This window comes from Setaria viridis, chromosome 6, assembly GCF_005286985.2.
Source record: "Setaria viridis chromosome 6, Setaria_viridis_v4.0, whole genome shotgun sequence".
In the NCBI taxonomy this organism is placed as follows: domain Eukaryota; kingdom Viridiplantae; phylum Streptophyta; class Magnoliopsida; order Poales; family Poaceae; genus Setaria; species Setaria viridis.
This window is the reverse complement of record NC_048268.2, coordinates 26,450,475-26,463,267: the sequence shown is the minus strand read 5'-3', so window position 1 is coordinate 26,463,267 and position 12,793 is coordinate 26,450,475.

The window sequence follows — 12,793 nt, the reverse complement described above, 5'->3', positions numbered from 1 at the left end:
ACACACATCATGGTGCAACATCAATTCATCAAATGTATCAAATACAATCATAACAAAGAATTATTTCACTTTTGAATCAAAAGTTGCTAATGTGGTTGTATCCGAGCAGATGATGTCCTCATTAAAGGGAGTGGATGAAAGGTCGTTTTTCTAGTAGTGTTTCATCCCATGAACCATACACATGCTTAGTGCGACCCCTTCATAGTGATACTCGAGAATATTACTCTTGTAAAAGATATTTTTACCACAAAGATGATCATCCTCTTGAATAGAAAAGGTTATTTATAAAAAAAGTGGCATAGGTTACTGTTAAAGTATATTTGTGTGGGATTCTTTTTTTAAAAAAAATCCCCATGTTTATGTATAGTACAGGGAGGAAGTGACGTGAGCTAGCCATGATTGGCTGAAAAATGAGGTGGAAGGCTAGGAGAGGAAGGGGAAGATTGTTGGGTGGGCCAAAACAGGCTAGAAACAGAAGCAGTCTGGGCAAAAAGAAAAGGACTAAAACTTAAGAAAAGGGTATAGGAACCGGAAAACCTATATAACCACCACAAGTTTTTTTTTGTTACATGACTTCCCATGTTTGAGATCTGTGCTACAGTAGATGGATGACTAAGATAAGGTGGGGAGCAATCCAACCATATATAAATACCTTATCCCCCAAGGCAGCTATAAATCATATCAGATCCCTTGAAATGTTGAATTACCCACATGAAATATTGAATTAACCTCTTAGAAATATGTTGAATCAGGGTTTGCAGATTGTTGAATCAGTTGGAAGAAAATGTTAAAGCGTGTATTACACGTGGAAAAAATTGGGTGAGGTGGGGGGAGAGTCAAAAATAATATCCGATTTCCGTGCAATATTGAGTTAACCTATTCGAAATGTTGACATATATAGGGTTAACATATCGTTGAATCAATTGTAAGAAAATGTTCAATAGTATTCATGAAGGGAGAACGATTGGCTGCAATGATTATGCTAGATAGGTCTAATGGATTTTAAAGTTACGGGACTTAGCTAGCTTGCTGAAGCTATATAGGAGCCCCTACAGGAACTGGGATGATATATATTTGGTCCAAACCGAAACTATTTTTTTATATGTTTAAACTATTTTGATTGGCTGGTTCTATTCACATTTGAAGGAGGTTTAGGTTAGCTAGGATTTAGAGCAAGCATGGGCATAGCATATGTGTGTTTTTCCAATGCAATGATTGATTTTGAAAATATTAAATTATTCCCAAACTTAGTAAATAGACACATTTTCTTGATTTGTTCCAAAATTCAAAATGTTAAAGATTTTTAGTAATTTTAAATGTGGCTAGAAGTTAGGATGTTACAATTAGGCATATGTAGTAGATATGGTTCGTTTAGCATTGATTGTATTCTCATGATAACTTTTGTTAGGTGAGGCTCCTTTCCCTCCAAGTTATGCATGTATTCATCATATATAATCCATGGGACTCAAGAAATATATTGACCACATTGAACCAATTCTAGTCCCTTTTCATTGTATTTAGCCATTTGCCGCTTCGGTTCCATGCACTCCTAGGAAGATCGATCTCCATAATCTTGGGGCTACATACATATTACCTAGGATTAGCTTTGTCGATTGCATTGATCAGCTACCTAGAGCATAGTTATTAGAACCGGATCGGTCATCAAACCGGTGAGAGCTTCAGTTCATTAGTTCATTGGTCCAACTGTTATGAGCCGGTTGAACCACCGGTTCAATAATCTTGGACCGTTTAATTGAACCGCCCACAAATACTTAAGAACCAGAGCATATATACAGTTAACAATTAGCATTATATAGTCAATCTCAAATAAAACAGTAGATTATAAGAAATCACTTTACACCACTGTCCGCATGTAAACTAAAATTGTTTTCTCTTAACACTTGAGGATTTACAGCTCCGCTATATCAAGTCTCAAATCTTTCAGTGCAAATTATTCAATTCCCGTGCAATTTCAAGTATAACACGCATTCCATTTATAGATCATCGTAGGAATTTCAATCACAAATACGTAGCAGATAGCAGGAAATGGAATTTACATTGTAGCAATAGCAACTTGGCAAAAAGCAGTAGCGTCAGGTAGGTAGCACGCAGCAGCGATTCCCAGCCTGGCCCTGCTGCAGCCTGCAGACTGCCTTCTATGCCTGCTCACGAGTGCTGCTATGCCGCGCCCCGCTTGCCACTCATGGCAGCAGCCACACCGCAGCCCTACTCACTGCTCAGGGCCTCGTCATCGGCTTGTCGCGCCGCTGGCTGCTGCCTCACTCGCTCCTCACGGCCACGTCGTCACGCCGCTGCCTTCGCCGCTCACGGCCGTGCTGTCGCGCCGCTCTCCGCCGCCTTGCTTGCATCGGCAAAGAAGAGGAATTGGCGCCTGCTCCACGCTGCCAGGCTCAAGGGAAGGATTGCCGTGAGAAGTCAAAGAGAAAGAGATAAGGTTAGCGCGTGGGACCACCAGATTAAAATAGGAACGCATCTCACTGGCCAAAAGCCATTTGGTTCGAACCGAATCAAAACCGTCCAGTTCAGTAGAAAACCGGCCGGTTCGTCTGGTTTTACCGATCCGATTGCGGAGATGGTCTTTTAAGTGAACCAAGCCGCTGGAGGCTTGGTTCGGTCTTTTACCGGTCCGACCGCTGGTTCGATCCGGTTCTAATAACTATGCAAGAGTTATTTTTTTCCCATCTATTGATCGATTTTCTCTCTCTCTCGAGGATTACTGGTCGATGTTTAAATTTGGTTCTACGACGGTACGCATCGCCTGCAACCGTTGTCTTTGCGTACCTCTCCAACAACGGCACCTGTCACCCATCGATATTCGTGTGGAACCACCAGTCAACCCATCGATGTACTACATGTGGAACAACCTGGTGTGCGCCGCGTGGAGGGGTACCCAACTACCCATGCATCTCCAACGACGATCTCACGTGGTCTCTCCGCATAGTTGTTGTTTGTGGCTTTTTGCCGATCCTCCTTTGCTGTCACGTATCACCTTCACTGCTGAGTCTGCCTCTGCTGCTGCTGCCGCATCACCTCCAGGATTTGATGTTTAATTTCAATAACTATACATAAAGACTAACTGTGCCATAACTTGAGTTAACATTCACTTTGTCAAATCTACCACTTGGGTAACCGCTGGTGGATTGTCGGTCACTAAATTCGACAGTTGGCGCACTAGGTAGGGGTGGTGATCGTGAGATCCTCCCCAGCGAGCTTGATGGCGTCTCACCCTGGCGTCATCTTTCCCGAGAGCATGAAGGACTTCCTTGCCAATTCGATCCAGCTCTGCTTCGGAAGCATGCCGGTGGACTCTGACTCCTCCTCCGTCGCCGACTCGGCGTCCACTGCCCGCTCGACCTGTGTCGAATCTGCATCAGCAACACAAGGTCTCCACCCAAGGATCATCGCCCCGATCGTCCAGCAGGTTGGCGGCCTTTCTCTCACGGAGAGGGTCCCACACATCCTCGTGGCAACCCGCCCGCCCACACCCTCCAATCTAATCGCAGGGATAGATCGTATCAGCAGCACCATTGCTGAATGCATCAACCTCCCCGAGTTAGCTCTACGCTCTGGGAGGTCGGGCCAGGGCCCTTCTCATGCCCCTTTTGGCCTCAAGAACTCGGCTGCCGTGCTTTCCAAAAAACTCGCAAGAACTCGGCTGCCGTGCTTTCCAAAAAACTCGCATAGTTATTCCAGATCTAATCCGATGACCCACCCGAACCCACCCAATTTCTGGACTGCGGTGAGTTCCAGGTCCTTCCCTTCACCTTAACTCCAAACTCCTACGGCGAGGGTGAGGATGGAAGCTTCACCTCGCAAGATCGGGAAGTCTTCATCTCCAACGACGAACCTCCACAAGATGGTGAAACTTCCTCCCAGGAGGAAGGCCGCAACACTAGGAACCACTCATCCCGCTAGTGCAACCTAATGGTGGTGACAATGTGGACCAGGATGACGTAGGAGGTCGATGCAGGCGCCCTAACCCCATGCGGGCACGCAACCTCCAGAACGACTTCGAGGAAAATGGCCACGACGTTTTCGCCACACCCCAGGCCAACCTTGGAGCTGTTTTCATCGAACTCAAGAACCTACCGAACTCGGAGCAATTGCAGCGAATCCGGGCGTGCATCCGTGTTGCCAACGCCTAGATCCAGGAGAGGGCCCAGGCCCCAGCACGCTCAAGAAGCCGGTCGTCACACTCTAGATCTACATCTACCTGGCACTCCCGGAGCCGATCTACTCAAAGTAGATCTGATCGCAGCCGAGCTGATCACGGTCGTCGCTGGGGAGATCGGCTGGAACCCATTCAAGAGGAGGAGGTGGAGCAGTCCCAAAGTAAAGACCACCACCCTGATGACGAGGACCGCCGACTAGATAACCACCACCGTGACAACCGTTGCCACGACGGAAGAGGAGACAACGAATGCAGCTCCGCGACAATCTCCGCGACCACCACGACCTCCATGGCGAGCTCAACAACTGCCACCAGGAGTGGGACGAGGCGGAGCTCCACCGACGTGGCCAGTACGACCACGACTTTGGCGCTCCAGGGGTTGGCAACCATCCAAACCACGATGCGGAGCAAGAGGCTTGCAACTGCCAGGAGGAGGAGCTACGCTGCCGCGATGAGTATGACCGTCGCTACGGCATCCCTTGCCACGTGTACAACTGAAGGACCGGAAAGGCAACCAGAGGGGGGTTTGAATGGGAGCCAATTCAAAGTTTCTTCAAAAACCTCAACTAAAATCCTCCAACCTCTCTTCTAGCAAAATCAAGTCCACTTAGATATAAATGAGCCAATGGATCTAGGAATGATGCTAGGAACCCAATTTGATACAAGCGGAAGCAAGAAAGAGTCCAAACAAGCTTCGGAAGAGGAAATTTGAAAACTAACACCTCTGTGCGGAAAAATCTAGAAGAACCTTTGAAAAATTCCAGACGTGCGGAGATTTCCGGAGAAACCTTTGGAAATTTCTGGAGGCCTGGAGATTTCCGGAATTAGGTCCGGAGATTTCCGGAATCCCAAAATAGCCTGCGTGAGGAGGAAAGAAAAATCCGAAACTCAATCAAACGACATCCAAAAATCACGAAATTTGAAACATAGCCTCACAACAACATTCCAAAGGTGTTCCCAAAGTTTCAAGTCGAAAAGCTCATGAATTGGTCACAAGATTCCATAAATTTGGAGAAGGGCACAAGAAGGGGATTTTCGGAAAATCTCAAAATCCAAGGTGCTCGTGCATGAATTTGCTAGAGGATCATCCTAGGTGTTCTTGCACATGTCCTAGAACCAATTTGCCCCAAGAAAAACACCTCAAAACACTGCCAATCATGAGATCCAAAAATTCACCAAAAAATGCTCCAAAAATAGGAAAAAAGATAAATTTCAGATCTTGAGAAGGAGAAGCAATTGAGCATGAAATTGATTCTTGGATTACCTCACCAAGTCTGGTTATAAGCTACTCGTGAGCACAATCCAAGTTAGGACGGCAAAAACATCAACATAAATATCCCTCCTCTCTCCTTCTCTCCCTCTACCAAAGGCTCTCACAAAATAAATGAGAAAACCCCCACCAAAACAACCGAAGGGATGGCTACCCCAAACAGCCCTCCTATACATATATAGGCATTTGGCACATGTCCAAAATGCCCTTTCATTAAGCACACAACCCAAATACCCCCTAGGGGTAAAGTCGTCCAACTTTTTCTTCGTTCATCGGATGGACCCGACGCCTTCACGACTTCGGTTCGCCTTAACGCAAGCTTCGCGGTGGTGCCACGCGTCCTCCGACTCGACGCCGTCCGGCCATACCGAACTCGCCCCAAGTTTTGTGGCCCAAACTGGCAAATCTGACTGCGCGGTGGTTTTGAGGCCCAAACCACCCAAACCCTCTGCACACCCACCTAGCGTGACTCACCTCCGATTTTGAGGTGAAACCCTCTACACACCCTCCTAGCGTGACTCACCCCTGGTTTTGAGGTCAAACCGGTCAAACCCTCTTGCACGCCCCGCAAGGCGTGACTCACCGATGTCGACGCGATTCCAGCCTCCGCCAAGCCTTCGACGCCTCCAAGTCTTTCACTCCTGGCTCCCAGACCGCCTAGTCGACTCGCCTCCGTCCCACTTGACTCGACCGACGCCGTCTCCATCCCATCCGTGTACTCTTTCTCTTCCATGTATCATGTGGATCGCCCATGACTCTACCCGGACTCCTCGAGTCCCTCAATCCAAGCCTACTCATGTCCACCCTTCACAGCCCTAGTACATTGGCATGGACCTTTTGGGCTTGACCTTCACCTCATGCTGTCAACCGCCATGTCGCATCCTACACCTGCACATCACAAGCCAAGAGACACAACACACAACATATGACTCAAACACCACAACACAACTCACACAACGCAACACATCCGATTAGCCGTTAGCATAATCATGCACATATGAAATATGAACTCAACTGGTAAACCCTCAAATTATTTTGTCAATCACTCATCATAAATAGACCAAGGCACTTCTCAACTTGGTCTCTCAATAACCCACCCTAGCATGAAAACAACGTATGAACCAGGGCCCTGCCGATACATTACCGTCTCATGGAAAACGACGACATGGACATCGACGGGTTGGCTGCATTCACCCCTCGCCTCTGGGCTATCTAGTGGCCACCCACCTTCAAGCCAGCCATCAATGAGATGTACGATGGTCACTCCGACCCGAAGATCTGGCTGAAGACATACTGCACTACGGTCAAGGCTACGCACGACACTACGACCAGATGGCAACCTACTTCCCGGTGATGATGGGAAGTGCAGCTCTCCTATGGTTGGAAGGCCTCCCACGAGGCTGCATCCACACATGGGGCCAGCTTGCCAAAGCCTTCACCCAAAACTATCAGGCTACATACGCCAGACTTGGTAGCACGCAAGACCTCGGCCAAGTCCGCCAGTGGAGAAACTAAACTCTCCGCGAGTACGTCAATCGCTTCTTCAACAACCGCAACAGGCTGGCCGGCATTGAAGACCGCGACGTCATCTGGTACTTTCGTACCGACCTCAAGAATAGATCAATGTTCCGCACCATGTTCCAAGTCGATCCAAAGACGGTCGTACACTTGATGCAGATCGTCAACCTTCACACCGACACAGATGAGGCCGAGCACGTCCAATTCCATGATGGCAAACACCGCCACAATGATGATGACGAACCGTCGAGCCATCAAGACTACTAATGCCAATCCAGGCTGGAGCCTTCCCAACCTCAGAAGAGGGCCCCTGAGGTCCTCACCGCTGAATCCGACCCCGCAAGGCAAATAACCTTCCTTCAGGAAGAGTTCGATGATATGCTGAATGCTCTATGCCCCTTCCACAAGGATGCATGCCACAATCTCTTCGATTTCTTGGTCCTGAAGAAAGAACTCGGTGCTCCAGTAGAATACAAGCGGCCACACCGGGATGACCACCACGACAACCGTTGCGACAACGGCCACCATGACGACCATAACAACAATTGCCGCGATGACAACGGCTGCCGTGACGACCGTGATGACTAATGCAGAGAAGAGCACCGTGACCAGCACAACCTTGACGCCAACCAGGTTGTCGAAAACGATAATGGTGAGTTTTAGCGTGCTGAGCAGGAGGTCAACATCATCAACGGTGGCCCCAAGGCTTTCTATAGTAGGCGCAAGTACAAGCTGCAGAGCAGGGAAGGGCATGAACTTCAACTTTGACCGGCTCCTTCCCTGTGAAGACCCATTCTACAGCAGCGTACCCGACAAAGGATCCTATCCTATCGGGAGAGTCGTCCTGCTAGTCATGTTCGACACCCCCAACAACTACCACACCGAGCCAACTTCAAGATGTCCTACCATGCCATCTTCAGTTGGCTAATGATGGATAGGTTCATGGCGATTCCCAACCACACCTACCTCATCCTCAAGATGCCAGCTCCAAACGGTGCCCTCTCTATCTACGGCGATGTCGAGACATCCTACAAGTGTGACACGGAGGCTGTGCAGCTTGCTGAGACCCTAAAGTCGGCCAATGCCACCATGATGCTCGCCGAGTCCAAGAAGGTGGACCAGAACCAGTTGATGATCCCATAGGCAGACCTGATGCCCCTGGCGCTACAGCCTGACCCGCAAGTCAAGAAGATCATCCTCAGCCTGGAAGAACCCTCCAAGACGGCCCTCAATGGGATCGGCCTCTCCCCCAAATAGGAATATACTCTCACCAGCTTCCTTCGGGATAACTCGGACATATTCGCATAGAAACCATCCGATATGCCCAGCATCTCGCGGGAGCTGGCTGAGCACTCCATGGAGTTGAGCAAGACAGCAAGGCCAGTTAAGTAGAAGCTTCTCTATTTCGCTTAAGATCGCAAGGAGGCCATTAGGGTAGAATTAAATAAGCTCTTAGCAGTTGGTTTCATCTGTGAATGTAAGCACCCCGACTGGTTAGCAAATCGAGTCCTTGTAAAAAAGAAAACTGGTGAATGGAGAATGTGTATCAATTACACCAATCTGAACAGGCACTACCGTAAGGACCCCTTCCCTCTTCCTCGCATTGACCAAGTTGTGGACTCCACGGCCGGCTGCACCCTGCTATGCTTCCTCGATTGCTGCTCGAGCTATCACCACATCGCGCTCAACCCCGCTGACCAAGATAGGACTAGGTTCATAACGCCCTGTGGAATCTACTACTACAACACGATGACCTTTGGGTTAAAAAACACCGGCGCCACCTACCAGAAGGCAATCCAGGGTTGCCTCAAGAAACAACTTGGCAAAAATGTAGAGGCCTACGTCGACAATGTGGTCGTCAAGGACAAGGACGAAGAAAACTTCATTGCTGATCTTGTCCAAACCTTCGACAGCCTCCAGGTCTATCGATGGAAACTCAACCTGGGCAAATGCGTCTTCAGTGTTCCGTCTGGAATGCTCCTGGGCTTCATGGTCAGCCAACACGGCATCGAAACAAACCCTATCAAAGTAGACGCCATCAGGAACATGGTGCAGCCCACCGGCAAGAAGGACGTCATCAAGCTCACAAGCATGATGGCGGCCCTCAGCCGTTTCATCAGCAAGCTTGGTGAAAAGGGACTTCCCTTCGTCAAGCTGCTCAAGAAGGCGGACAAGTTCGAGTGGGATGACAAGGCTCGCAAGACTCTCGAGGAACTCAAAACATTCCTCTCCACCCCTCCCGTCTTGATGGCCCCGACCGACCAAGAAACGCTGCAGCTGTACATTTTAGCGACAACACACGTCGTGAGTACGGTGCTAGTTGTAGAACACGAAGAACCTGGCCACGCCCACATGGTGCAGAGGCTAGTATATTACGTCAGCGAGGTCCTAAGTGAATCTAAGGTCCATTACGCGCAGGTGCAGAAATCCTGATCACCTCCCGTAAACTACGCCACTACTTCCAAGCGCACAAGATTCGAGTGGTTTCCTCCTACCCAATTGGTGAAATCCTACAAAATAGGGATGTCCACGGCCGAGTCGTCAAATGGTCCGTGGAACTCGAGGAATTCGACATCAACTTCTGCCCACGTCATGCGATCAAGTCCCAGATCCAAGCTGACTTCATCGCTGAATGGACTGGAGAGGCCGGAGCACTGGACGATGTACTTTGACGGTGCCCTCAACCTTGAAGGAGCTGGTGCTGGGATCCTCTTCATATCCCCGATAGGCAAGCAGCTCAAGTACATCCTCCAGATCCACCACAAGGCTATCAACAATGGCGCTGAGTACAAGGCCCTCATACACAGGCTCCGCATCACCGCCTCTCTCGACATCAAGCGCATCCTCACATATGGCGACTCCAAGGTTGTCATCGAGCAGGTCAACAAGTCCTGGGAATGCACCAAGCACACCACAGATGCCTACTATGCTGAGGTCCGCAAACTTGAGGCTCACTTCGATGGCCTTGAATTCCATCATGTCCCCAGGGATGGCCTTGAATTCCATCATGTCACCAGGGAAGACAGCGTCACCGCCGATGTCCTATCCAAGCTTGGCTTGAATCGTGCCCAAGTTCCGGTCGGCGTGTTTGTCCAGGACCTCAGAAAACCCTCCATCAAGATCCTTGACCCAGACCAGGCTGACAGCAACGCCCAGCCTCAGGCCGATCCAGTGTCCGCTGATGACCTGATGATCGAGACGGAGGAAGACTGGCGAGCACCCTTCATTATATTTATTACCAACAACATGTCCCCTAAAGGACAAAGCCGAGCACGAAAAAACTCGCACAACTCAGCACCAACTACGTTGTGATCAGCAGGGAATCGTATAGGAAGGCTGCATCCACGGGCATCCTAATGAAGTGCATCCTCTGATATGAAGGCCTCGAACTCCTCCATGAAATTCACTCAGGTTTGTGCGGGAACCATGCCGCCTTGGGTAGTCTAGTCAGGAAAGTGTTCCACTCACGCTTTTACTGGCCAACCGCTATCGCCGATGCATAAGAGCTCATCCAAAGGTGCAAAGGATGCTAGTTCTTCTACAAGCAGCAGCACCTTCCAGCCCAAGCTCTACGCACCATCATGGCCCTTCGCATGCTAGGGGCTGGATATGGTTGGCCCATTCAAGACTGCTCCGGGCGGATACACCCACATCTTTGTGGCAGTTGACAAATTCACCAAGTGGATCTCGGTTAAGGTTGTCACCAGCACAGAGTTGGCCAAAGCTCCCAATTTATTGAAGAACTCACAAATTGCTTTGGGGTCCCCAATAGGATCATCACCGACCTCGGCAAGCAATTCACAAGATCCGAATTCTGGGATTTTTGCCAAGACAATCTAATCGACGTGTACTACTCTTCAGTAGCTCACCCATGCAGCAATGGCAAATTGGAACATGCGAATGGGATGGTCTTCTAGTCAATCAAGTCTCGCATCTTCGACAACGTATCCAAATATGCTACCAGATGGCTCCACGAGTTACCCTAGGGCCTCCAAACCCAAAAAAGTCAGGCTACCGGCTATACTCCCTTCTTCCTGGTATACGACTCCGAGGCTGTGTTGCCGACAGATATGGCATTTGGCGCCCCGATCCAATACTATGAGGAGGGTGAAGCAGAAAAGAGTCAGCAGGTCGACATTTACAACCAGGAAGAGCATCACGTGGCGGCCCTCATCCATCATGCGCGGCATGAGCAGCAGATCCGATGCTACCATGACAGGAACGTCCAAGAACTCTCATTCAACATTGGCAACCTCATGCTCCGCCAGATCCAATTCACCAAAGACATGCACAAGCTATCGGCCCCCTGGGAGGACCCGTTCATTGTCAAAGTGGTTATCCAGCCCGACACATATCGGTTACAGTGGGCAGGCGGCTCAAGCGTCCCCAACCCATGGAACATCCAACACCTGCAACGCTTCTACCCTGAGGACATTAAAGCTATGTACTCTCTTTACATTTTACATTGAATAAATAAAACCTCAGAGGTTCTTTGCATACCTACTACCTTCTTGCTTTCTTACCCGAGCTCTTACGGCTGCCCGACCTGATCGACAGACCACACGCTTGTCGCCACGCTCAGGGGCTTTCCCCATTACGCGACGACATCTGGGTCTCACCTCTTCTCCTACCCCTCTCACGGCAAGTACAACTAACTCGTGTGGACAACGTTCTAGCTCACGAAACCCAGATAACCTTGCGTTCACCCCCTCTACAAGCTCAAGATCCGTCCTCAGCAGAGTGCTAGCCAGGCAAGGATGGGTGCTTAGTGGCTACAGACCTAAGCTACACGATTTCTAGTCATATACACCAAAGGAGGGATAGAGGCTTTCTACTCGCATACGTTAATTGACTAGTTTACTTGTCTCATGACACAGATTGATACACATCATAGTTTTTCCATTACAGGTCCAGCTCTTTGACTACATCCTTTGCAACCTGCTGATACTGGTCGGCCAGCTCCAGAAGGTTACTAGGATCGAAGTCCTTGGCAACCCCCGCTCCAACGTGCTCCACGGCCAGCCAGGGGTAATGCATCTTCAGAAGCGCTATGACATTCTTTGCGCATTCCATGGCGATCTCCTTCATTAAGGCTCTTAGCTGACTAGGAGCATTGCTCAGATGGTCGAGCAGTAGCGTCGGCTTGGCAGGGTTGGCCTCGGGCTGAACCATGTTCATCACATAACCCGCGGCCGATCGTAGGTCTTCCAGCTCCACCTTCAACCCTGCAATGCCCACCTGATCACGCTGAAGACTATGCATTGCTGCAATCAAGCACCGGTCCATATCCTTGCGCAAGCCAGTCTCATAGGCATGTTTTTGTGACATGACATACTCATGGTGCACGACAATGTCACGGTCTTGCTGTAGTCGGGCATTGGTAGGTTCACACTCCTTGAGGTCTTTCTTAAGGCTTGCCTCCCTCTTTTCGGCATCTGCAAGGCACACATCAAGAATAGAAGAATCAACATTACCCTCCCAAATCGGGGCCATCACGAATAAGCTACCTACATACCCTTTAGCATGGCATCAAAGTCTCCCTGGACCTCCTTGGTGATTTTCTTCTGCTCCTCGATCTCCCGATCTCTTTGTCGGAGCTGCTATGTGGCATCTTCCTTGACGTTCTTGAGTTCAACCTCCTAGTGCTCAGCCATGAGGCGATACTCCTCGACACGGTGGATAGCATCCGTCCTCTTGTGCGCACACTCGGCCAGATTCTGTACAAAAGTTACTGCAACAATTCAAAGAAGGAAGATAGGGACAAAAGTAAACATCAAGATAAGTCAGCCAACTTATGTATAACACCTCCGACC